The sequence below is a fragment of the Schistocerca serialis genome, chromosome 2 (assembly GCF_023864345.2).
Source record: "Schistocerca serialis cubense isolate TAMUIC-IGC-003099 chromosome 2, iqSchSeri2.2, whole genome shotgun sequence".
NCBI lineage: Eukaryota > Metazoa > Arthropoda > Insecta > Orthoptera > Acrididae > Schistocerca > Schistocerca serialis.
Genome location: NC_064639.1, coordinates 709,721,922 through 709,734,463, shown reverse-complemented (window position 1 = coordinate 709,734,463; position 12,542 = coordinate 709,721,922).

Below are 12,542 nucleotides of genomic sequence, written 5' to 3'. Positions count from 1 at the left end.
TCGGAAATGGCAGGTGCTATGTTTCAGGTGCTATGGTGTAGAGGGCATAAATCAGCATACTATTGTATGGGCATACTGAGTTCCAGATCATTGAGCGCGGTGCACTCACCAGTCAATGTCATTGCGACACTGTACTCCCATCCCGTGCCCGTCTTCTTAGGTGTGCTTTCGGCCCTAACTTCGTCTTTATGGGTGGCAATGGGCGACCGAATCGAATAGCGCTGGTAGAGGAGCTCTTGGAATGAGAGGACATTCAGTAAATAGACTGGCTCGCCCTTCCCTCAGAGAATTTTAGAAACAATGTCTGTTTGAGTGGACGATGAATGCATCTTACTTCAATACATAAACTGCATTCCTTAACGCTAATTGCTAGCAGGACTCACATTAGACTTCAGTACACTTCCCTGAGTGGTACGGAAAAATTGATGTTTATTTCGAAATAATTAAAGAAAAAGTTTCTACTGAGAACTAAATTCTTTAGTTGGCTCCTCTGAATATATTGTAAAAGGTTGCCACTCCTATCATATCAAATTATAGTGATGGGTTGAAAGATGGAAAACATTTTCGGTTTCTATAGTTTCTGTAAAATACATCGTTAAGTATGACGTTGAGCGAAAATTATGCCCTATGTAAGATTAATCGGAACAAAAATTCTAATGAAAAAGGTCTCACGCATAACTGTGCTGTAACTAATGTTTGTTCTAGGACTAGGTGCTTCAGTATGGAACCGCGTGGCCGCTACGGTCGCAAGTTCGAATCCTGCTTCGGGCATGGATGTGTGTGCTCTCCTTAGGTTAGTTAGGTTTAAGTAGTTCTAAGTTCTAGGGGACTGATGACCTCAGATGTTAAGTCCCATAGTGCTCAGAGCCATTTGAACCATTTGAACTAATGGTTGACATGATATCGTGTGGGCAAAATCAACTCTGATTTCTAATTTGACGAAGGCTACTCTTCATTGCTCCCCCAAAAAAATGAAATAATGTAACCTGGCTGCACTGGAGGAGCGTGAATGTCCCTCAGCAGTTGTCCGGGCCACCACAAGCCGAACACTCAGTCACACACACTACGCGGCAGCAGGTAGTGGCCGAGCAGGTAGTGGCGTAGCATTTACGACACACCCTGTGGCGGTCCCTTAGCATCCCGGATTTCTCACAAGTGTCGCCACATTCCAGTTTCTCACAAGTGTCCACGAAGTGGGGTTGCAACACTTGTGAGGAGCGACAGTTGTGAGGAGCGACATTTGTTAGGAGACCCGGCCGAACAGGTAGCGGGCGGTCTACAGGGACACCAAACAGGTAACACACCGCAGTTCAGTACTGCATTGTCACATCACTGCCGTCACACAGGAGTGCAAAACGATCGGGGCAACGCTTTAGGCAATAAGCATGGGATCTACACATGATCCGACCGATGCTGCAGGAATATTTCTGCCAGAACATCATTTGCTAATGAATGACGGGAGCAAATTTTTACTTGTATATGACGACAGAGGACCAAAAATCCAAAAATGATAGGATATTGGTGTTCGCCAGCGAAAGGGGAAAATCCCGTTTAACAGACTGCAATTCGTTCTTTGTCAATGGAACGTTCAAAAGTTGCAGCAAGCAGTTTGGACAGTTATTTATTGTTCATGCCGAAATTTCTAGTTCTGAGGAGGAAACAAACACAGTTCCAACCGTGCACGCATTGCTACCCAATAAAAAGCGACAAATGTACGATCGCTTTTTCACAGCTGTAAGAGCAACGTACCTAGATGGAATCCTACACCTATCATGACGGATTTTGAAGCTGTAATCATCCAATCAGTAACACATTTGTTTCCTGATGCAAAGCTTAATGGCTGCAACTACCATTTCAACCAGTGCTTGTGGAGGCAGGTGCAGAATTGCGGCCATGTTGCTGCCTACAAGGAAAACGAAGAAATTCGTTTTCACATAAGTGTGAGTGTTGTGGCGCACAGTTTGCAAATTTCGAGGTGCCAAAGTTAGAAGAGCAACGCGTCTGCATTAAATTTTCCTTGAAACTCAAGAAAACCTATACAGGGACTCACCAAATGATGCAGGAAACCTATGGTGATGAGTAGTTAAGCGGTATTCAATATTACGAATTGTTCACACGGTTTAAAATAAAGATGACCGTCGTTCAGGACGTCATTCGACGTCTACCGACGACGTTTATGTCAGAAACGTCAAAGAAATTGTGCGTACCAGTCGAAGACTGTCAGAGAGATTGCAGAAGAACGTTACATTTGAGTGTGATTACACGATGAAATTCCGACACAGCAACTTGAAATGCATCGTGCTGCCGCCAAGTTCGTCCCATGGTTCATGAGTCAAGACTAGAAAGATCTTCGCCTTGCAATCTGTGCAGAGCTTTTGGATCGCGCTCAAGTGAGAACGCGATTTCCCTTAAGAGAATTATAACTGGTGATGAGATTACTGTTATGATGTTGAGACCAAGGTTCAATCTTCAGAATGGGTCAAGAAAGATTCTCCAAGAACAAAAAGAGCTCATCAGGTCAGGTCAAATGTCGAAGTCAAGCTGATAGTTTTCTTTGACACTGAAGGATTATTGGTTCATCATGAATTCGGGCTACAGCGACAAACTGCTAATCGATGGTACAACCGTGTGGTGATGAGATTACTGTTATGATGTTGAGACCAAGGTTCAATCTTCAGAATGGGTCAAGAAAGATTCTCCAAGAACAAAAAGAGCTCATCAGGTCAGGTCAAATGTCGAAGTCAAGCTGATAGTTTTCTTTGACACTGAAGGATTATTGGTTCATCATGAATTCGTGCTACAGCGACAAACTGCTAATCGATGGTACAACCGGGATGTGTTGCGACGCCTGTGAGAAAACGTGAGAAGGAAACGGCCTGAAATATGGCGAGATAATTCATGGCTCTTGCATCACAATAATGCATCCGCACATTTATCCCTGTTGGTGCGTGACTTGCAGAAGAAACGAAACCTCTGTGCTGCCTAATCCCCCGTACTCTCCATATCTGGCACCTGCACCTGCGGATTTTTTTTTATTTCCAAAGTTGAAAACCCTGTTGAAAGAACGAAGATTAGCAAGGATAGACAATATAAATTTGCAAAAGGAGCTCCGCGCGATCCAGGAAGAGGCGTACCAAGACTGCTTCCGGAAGTGGAAACGGCGTATCAGTTGTGGAGGAGAGTATTTCGGACACAATGCACAATAAGTAAAAGGTAAGTGTAGAAAAATTTTGTGGGCAAAGTTCCGGAATTTTTTTAAGAGACCTCTATGATCCCAAGTTTCATCGAGCTGTGTTACTTGGTAGTGACCATCATGCGAAAGTTACTTCGTCCTTAAGTTTTGTACACCACTGTATTTGGCAACATTCTCCATAAACGAAAACAATAACGACTCTTCCGAATGACGTATACATTGTGAAACCCTGAACAGCAAGTTGTTTGACATACATCTACAGGGTGAAAAGTATTTAAACCGACAAACTCTGAGAGGTTGTAGGGGACATAAAAACAAATATTTTTCCCTGATGTCATTTTTTCCTATGAGGAGTATTTAAACCGGAGAGGAAGATTTGTCTGGCGGCAAATTAATTAAAGCAACCATTTTTTTATGACCAAGAGACAACACATTAACACAATCCAATTTCAATTACAGTAGATTTTCAAAAATGCCTCCATTGACACACAAACAAAGGTTACACAGTCGGATCATGTTCGGTCTGACACGGGCAAAAACCCCAGGAGTATCCTGAATTGTTCCTGCTGCTGCTACCATCCAGGCAACCAGATCCTCTTCTGATGCAACAGGAGTTGCGTTAACAAGGTTGCGCATCTCTCCCCACATAAAAAAAGTCCAGAGGGGACATATCTGGGGATCGAGCATGCCATGGTACAGGACCACCTCTGCCAATCCACGTTCCTGGGAACCGTCGGTCCAGGAATCGACGCACACGACGAGTGACATGTGTCGATAATCTGCTAAATGACCCGGTCTCATGCAGACGTTGGTACACAGCAGCAAAGGTCGTATAATGCGGGATACGGCGATTAGGATGTAGTACGCACCAACCAGATCAGTGTACTCACTCCAGGTGTATCGCCCAATTAGTAAACAAAGACAATGCACTACTACACTGGTGGACAGCAGTTGCCTACAGCTGAAGAGCGTAATACGTCCTCTAACAACTGGATACCGTAATACGGCCTCTAACAACTGAAGAGCGTAATACGGCCTCCACCGGTTTAAATAATCCTCATAGGAAAAAATGACATTAGGGAAAAATATTTGTTTTGATGTCGCCTACAACCTCCCAGAGTTTGTCGGTTTAAATACTTTTCACCCTGTATAAAACCAGAGCGCACACTGATAGGCTTGTAGCGCACATGTAAACATACGAACTGTGACTTGTTAGCTGACATTCGGTACAGCAGTACAACCGTTTGTGTGGCCTCTTCTCCGAATGGCAGGTCAGTGGTGTGCGGCGCTGTTATCTTGTTCTCATTCATCAGGTTCCACACATGTTACGTCGTTGAAGTCCTCTTCCAAGGCTCTTTCCAGTGCCACCGAAAAAGTATACAATTTCATTTCATGTCATTCGACATCTGTAAGCGTTAAACTTTTCTTACTTACATCAGAAAACTCGCTCCGTTGTCCGCAAATTGGAATATCTTCCTAATTGAAATATTTTGTTAACTAATTTGTTACTTTCGTAAAAGTCTATATAGTTTTGGAAACAGGTAAATTGGGATCGCAAAACTACACCGCCGGCATTCTGAAGCGATAAGATTCCAACATTGTGGAATACAGTTATTTTGAATATAAATAACTTCCCAAAGATCAAGTTTTCTGAAAAGGTAAAATGACTGTTTGAAAGAGTACAATGAGGGCTTTCAAATAAGGTATGTTAATCCAAAAACAAATAATTATTAGTGGAGTAGAATTTGAAGAGTACGTTGTATTTAGTGAAACGTAAATTTAGAATATTCCACGAAAGAAAATGTTTTCTCGAAACTTTATTATTCTGTCATCATCAATGGTTTAAAGCTATACATTGAATAATAAGTTTAGCAAAATACAGCGTGGATAAGAATTTAGCTATTAAAAGTATTCGTGGTAAACTTATTACGTCTAAAACAGAAAAATAAAAATATTTTTACGGAGTTGAATTACAACAAGTGGAGCAATTCCACTCTTGGTGGGTTTCACAGTGTCCATCACTTTACTTCAGATGATGAAAAAGCGGTCAAAGGGGCGGGTGAAACAGATTCTTCTTTCGGGTTGCTTTGCACAGAAAAAAAGGTGGCAAATAATATGAATTAAACGTGAGAAGATGCTTGGGTTACCAAAGAAAAATTCATATGTCATTAGGATTACTAACTTGTCCATAAATATGTTTTGGCAATGGAAAACCTGAAACATTTGAAGTACAAATTGTTGAAATGCGCACTTTATTCGCCGGATTTGATACTTTCTGGCTTTCAGTTATTCCCATATACAAATAAATGTGTGGCTAAAAAGCGTTTTGAACTCAATAAAGAACTTACGGCAGACACGGATGGATGTTTTGCTGACCTTCCAGAATCGTAGTTTTAGGTTGAATCCACTCACTGGAAGAAAGTGCATTTATCTTTATGTGGTCTAAGTAGGCTCCTCACTCTGGAAATAAACGTTGGGGATGGGTGCAGGAATCGTGCATTGCCATCCTGGCTGGACAGGGCCTTAGTGGAACTGATTTTCCGCTGCCTTGCTTTGCTTTATCATGAATTCTTAAGCGTGTTTATCATCTGAATGACTGTGGTGAGTGTTCGTACAGAGTGTGTGTGTGAAATCTTATGGAACTTAACTGCTAAGGTTATCAGTCCCTAAGCTTACACACTACTTAACCTAAATTATACTAAGGACAAACACACACACCCATGCCCGAGGGAGGACTCGAACCTCCGCCAAGAGCAGCCGTACAGTCCATGACTGTAGCGCCTCAGACCGCTCAACTAATCCCGCGCGGCTCGTACAGAGTTGTCGAGTGGTACTTAAGATAAGTAAATAAATTAGTGAAATCAAAGTGAAGTAGAAATTAGAAAATAAATGAAAAACTTAGTTTGGTTTAGAAGAATTACACACTGGCAAACAGCGGGCAGAACAGCAGAGCAGAAGAGACAATGACCATGAAGACAGCAAGTTCCACATAAGCGGACGCTGTCGATTCAGCCGTCAGGGCATCGCCCGACCGGCTCACGTGTTTCTCAGTTGTCACATGTGAGCAAAGGCCCTCGCCTACATTCCAACAGCCAATGACCGACGTTAAGAAGATTCTTCGAGAAGTTTTTCAACGTGACAGAAGAGGCAATGACCGTGAAGTCGTTAACCTCCAGTGAACTGAAGTGAATAAATATGCGAGATGCAATGGGCCCGAAGAAGAGAAAAGAGAAGAAGTGAAGTAGAGTAGCAGTAGTTTTCAGTCAGTTTTGGTGCTGAAGACCGTCATGCAAGAAGAGACTACATCATGCACAGATGCACCAAGTCCGCCGCTGTAATGGAATAGCAAGCAACAGCCTCGGCGCCAGAGGACAGAAGTTAAAAGGTATTTGAAGTCTGATTTTTACGTACCCGGGTGACTCGTGAGGACGGGAAGGAGACGGCCTCACATCAGCAGTCACCTGTGAGCTGGGATGAAGATCTGACAGCCGAAGACTGGCAAGCGGGAGTCCGTTGTTCGAGTCCGGGACACTGGCTTTCCCCCGCCGCGCCACTCCGCTGGCCGACGCACAACACACGCGGCCGCTTAGAGAAGAGAAACACTGGGACGCCACATCCAAGATATCACCATCCGATGCACGACTTTGCTCTCAATAATTAAACAGGCCACTGCACGAGGCGCGTCTCCAGTCAACTGGGCGAGACGGCGACACGAGATACACACCGCCACACGTAATTAGACGCCGCCGCTGCCGCAGCAGAAGGCTTCGCAAATGACACAGCTGCCGCTCTCCGAGCCAGAACATCGAGTAAGGAAACAGTTGTATAAATCTTCAATAAAAGTTATCTTATGTAAAAATGATGTTTCATTCGACCTCATACCCGAGCCAAGGAAGAACCCACCCTGCCCACATGTTGTTAAGAGAGAAAAATTAATTAATTTAGTATTTTCACCCTGACACAGTGCTTTAGAATCAAATGCCCTTTGCAGTAATGCTCATCCTGACAATTAACTAGCATCAAAAGAGAAAACCCAGTCATATTTAGTGACAGAACTGTTACAGAGTAGTGTCGTGTTTGTGTTGTTATGGAAAAACATAGCCTACTCCTCTCATTAACACCAATGGGCTCCCGAGATTAATTTTCCTATCCGACAGTCGGTTGACCATCAACAGTGTCGTAAGTCTTCACTCCAAGAGACTGTGTAAACCTTCGGTATTTGCTCCAGGATGCTGATGAAAAGTCTGGTGACCAGTAACTTGAGTTCCCTATCTCACCTCCCCATGCCAACCAAATACTGGTGGTGAATATATCTTTTGCCGAGGGTATTCGAACCAGCGACTTCTGAATCGATTATCATTCCACACGCTCACCTTAGCACATTCGGTTACACTTACAGGTATTCCTCAAGAGTTCTAGGTCGCAATTAGAGTGCATAACATTTTCAAAATATTTTATTATTACCATGCCTATTAGAGATCTGCTAACCACGCCCTCATGAGAGAAACACCTGCAGAAACAAAACTTTCTTTTTACTTAATTTGTTGTAGATCGTTTCAGTGAATGTACTTTTTCCAAACACGTGTCAGTGGCAATACTACCAGAACACTTCATTACGCGCGCTGTAAGCTGGCGTCTGAATGTTGCGCTAGCCTGCTGACGCCACAGACATTGCGATAAGAAGCGGTACATTGCCCTTAGCTGCTACTCTTCGTTTATTTCACTATTCATCAAAGATTATAAGCCATGCTGACTCGATTCGGGACGCCAGAAGAAAGGTATTATACATCGCGCAGAATCTTACTCGCACGTTACTATGCAAATCAAGAAACATTTCTCGTATTTCAACGTTAATATCGCGTATTGACAGAAAAATTTGAGACAGGCGTATGTAGAGTAGTACCTACAACATTTCTTTGAGTGTGCCATTTACAAATGAAATACGAAAGTGGGGTAAGTGGAAGGGAGAAAGGGGGAGGAGGTGAGTTTGGCACACCACACAACGTTCAGTAGCTTGCTGTGTACAGAGGTACGTACATGAAATTCTTCATTGGGAAGCGGAAGAACTGTCGCTGAACCTACGCAGAATGACACAGACAATATGGTTAGAGTTGCTGAGAATAACTGGCGAGTGGTAGAAATTGTCAACTCGGGTACTTTGCAATGTTTGTTTCAATGTTACTCAAATACAACCGTATAGGTCGGAGAATGACCGTCGGTGTGCCGATCTGCCGTTAACCAAAAAGCGAAGATTAGAATCGAACCTCTGGACGAGTTCGAGGTCATGATCATTGGGGACGGGACATTAGCACAGTTTGACAACGATACGTAATAGTAGCGGTCATTGCTTCTTGACATATGTTTCATCATTCGCGTGGACTGATTTCTGTAGAACTGCTATCAGAATGTACAGACGGCGATCTGAAAATTATCTTCTTTCGAACGCGAGCAGAGTGCACCATTATCATTCTGTATGTGTTTTGAGCAAAAACAGTGAATGCACTTTAAAAGCAGCGACAGTTTCGGGTCTGTGAACGCGAAAATAAGTCGTTTTGGAAGAGAGGTTTTGTAATGCCACATTCCTCAGCAGCTCTACAGGCAGACGGCATAATCTGGTTGTCCAGTATTCGGCGAGCCTTTCAGATTAGAGATAGCTGTCCCTTCAATGTCTCACGACATTGTAGAGTCACGTCTAGTTTGCAGCGGCTGTTTCTCCTCCCAGTAGGCTTCTTGCGGTCTGCGATAAAGATATTAAGTATTACATACACCGTGCATACATGTATAACACTTATCAATAATTGTCCGGTCCATTCTTGATGTCCCTTTGGTCAGTGCGCCAAAGCAGCTTCGTCGACAGGTGTGAAAAGGACCTGCACTGCCACAAATGTACATGACATACAGTTTCGTTCGCAGTTATATGAAAACGGGTGTGTGGTTATAAAGATTGTGTCGTGAGGCAGAGCGAAGAGCTCGGGAACACGTTTGTACGTATTATATGCGCACTCTAAAAAGATACTCACCGAGGTCAATAATGAGACTACTTGAACCAATAACAATGAAACGACACTGATTTTCTGACGGATACTAACGTGAACTAGCAGACAATACTATTTAGTGCTTCTGCATCAACGAGAGCAACAGCGACACACTTTAACTTAACGATCATTAAGATTCTGTGTGTTATTTATTTTGTAATCACGTTGTTTACTGACTTGGTTGACTCACTAAACATATTTTTGAGTGATGAATCAAGTTAGATGCGATAGGAAAGGAGTTAATACAAAGAGGGTGTGCTGAAAAGTATGCCTCCGAATTTTTTATTCTGTTCTCAATGTTACGTGAAGGAATCCATGTCATGCATTATTAATCAGTTGAGTTTCACATTTCACTGGCGCAAGTTGCAGCTAGTAGCGCAAGGGGCTCCAGAGCGCAATTTTGATATCAAACTGATTAGCGAATTAATTAAACTGATCAATTAATTAGCCCGACCCCATATGATGTCAAGTGTTTTCTCTTGCCTGCACGTTGGTCCCCGACCTTTCCACCTCCTCCCCCCCCCCCCCCCCCCCCCCCATCTACCCTACTGGCGGGAATTTCAAATTTTGACGGGAATTCCAAAAAAAAAAAGTTGAGAATTTAAAAAATGGCGAGAATTTCTTTGTCCCAAGGCTGTGCTGACGTCCCACCCCACCTGGGAATTGGCAGGACAGAAAGCCGCAAGTGCTCTCCCCCAACACATGGAAACACTCCAGGTGAAGGAGAGATTGGAAGTAGGTTGTTTAGGTTTTTATGTTGGTAACGCCACGTATAAGTATTGAATAGAATTGGGGAGAAGAGAAGTTTGTGGCACAACTTGACTAGAAGAAGGGATCGGTTGGTAGGACATGTTCTGAGGCATCAAGGGATCACCAATTTAGTATTGGAGGGCAGCGTGGAGGGTAAAAATCGTAGAGGGAGACCAAGAGATGAATACACTAAGCAGATTCAGAAGGATGTAGGTTGCAGTAGGTACTGGGAGATGAAGAGGCTTGCACAGGATAGAGTAGCATGGAGAGCTGCAGGGAAACCAGTCTCAGGACTGAAGACCACAACAACACAACGCCACGTAGCGCTCTATATGAAAATCACTGACTGTGCTGTGTGAAGGCTGTGGTTGGTTTGCACTGTTGGAATTTGCTATTGTAGTGTTGGGCTGTTGGCTGTTAACAGCGCGTAGCGTTACGCAGTTGGATGTGAGCCGCCAGCAGTGGTGGATGTGGGGAGAGAGATGGCGGAATTTTAAGAGCGGACGATCTGGACGTGTGTCCATCAGAAAGAGTAAATTTGTAATATTGGATACCATGGATTGATATATATATATATATATATATATATATATATATATATATATATATATATATATATAATGACTTTTGAACACTATTAAGGTAAATACATTGCTTGTTCTCCATCAAAATCTTTCATTTGCTAACTATGCCTATTAGTAGTTAGTGCCTTCAGTAGTTTGAATCTTTTATTTAGCTGGCAGTAGTGGCACTCGCTGTATTGCAGTAGTTTGAGTAACGAAGATTTTTGTGAGGTAAGTGATTTATGAAAGGTACAGGTTATTGTTAGTCAGGGCCATTCTTTTGTAGGGATTATTAAAAGTCAGATGCGTTGCGCTAAAAATATTGTGTGTCAGTTTAGTGTTGATCAGAATGAGTAAAGACAGTAATGTCTGAGTACGTTCAGTTTTGCTCAGCTGTTTGAAAAGCAAATAACATAAGATGTCTATCAGCACAGTAATTCATAAATTTTTCTAAGGGGATGTTTCATAAGTACAGGCTTTACAAAAGAATAGAAATAAACAGATACATCAGTGTTACAGGAATTATGACATAATTAAATAAATAAAATAATGAGAATAGTTTCGAAAGATTAATTTCACACAGTGTCTAAACGTCTTTACAAAGTAAATAACATAGACGTCCCACCCCACCTGGGAATTGGCAGGACAGAAAGCCGCAAGTGCTCTCCCCCAACACATGGAAACACTCCAGGTGAAGGAGAGATTAGTGTACTTTATTTATTTTGGGGGGGGGGGGGGGAACTGAAGTAAAGACCGGTCCCATTTACACAACTAATCATAAAACTCGGTCCTAATTACACATCTATATCCACAGCGCTACACAGGCGCCTAAAATCGCAATACACAACAAATATTGATGATGCCTTACAACTGGTGTTATCCTCCTGGGAAAAAATTTCACAATACTACTAGAACATAATGGCAGATGTACTCAAACTCTACAGAGGATGACACCTTCACCTATAAGCTGGTGCAAAAAGGCTAGAGTGGAATGTACTATCTTTATTTTTGGTGGGAAATATATGCAAGTGATGAGATGCTGGTACTGGACAGAGAGGAGTTTAATAAGTGTATTATCTGTAAACATACAGCTGAGGACTTTATCTATCGCTGTTTCACATCAGAGTTCCCTACAGACTGCTCCTGCTGCATTGCTCGACAATCACTCACCAGCCCATGTAATAGAAATCCAGGAAAGCCAATACACACTACCACAATTGATGGAAAATGCTTCACTGTTCTAATGACACATCGAAATTGCCACAAAAAAACCAGCACGCATAATCAGTGGGTCATAATGCAACACATTTATTAGGCATTGGGGAAAATCGTCGTCCCAAAAGATTGCACCAGGAGGAGATGCGGCAGTTAAATGTGTTCTCATCAATGAGCGGTCATGAACTAACCAACTTAGAGCCACTCTTACCTCCCTTCATCCCTCCCTCTCCGTCCCTCGCCCTATTATAGGTAGGGTGAAACGTGGCAATGTGCTGGGCACGAATGACCACGCTTCAGATAAGCACTAGTTTTAAGAACTTGCTGTGATCCCTAAGAATGAAAGGATGTTGTAAGGGCAACAAAACTAAAGTTCTAGCCAGCCAGAGCGGAGGTAGCATGCCGAATGGTTACGGTAAGAGCTGAGTCGGGCGTAGTAGGCGAGCACGGTGACTTTCAAGAACATGAAGGCGGAAGGACAAAGAAAAGCCAGGGGTAGCTTAGAAATACGATGCAGCATCCACAGGCGGACACCCCTTGGAGATGGAGAAGGTGGACTGGTCCGACCAGAGCCAGCCTAAGGGTAATAAAAAGTAGTTCATTTGAAAAAACTTTAGATTAAAGCAGAGGGCCAGAGTAAAATCTGCAGAAGAGTTGGAATCAAAATTGTATTTGCGCAGAAAGCTACAGGGAAAGTATAAGGTACAATGTGTCTGTTTTAAGGGCCGAGATGTTGGCTGACGTCACAGCCGGTTTGGTGGGGGAGAAGGAGAGCACAGCTCGCCT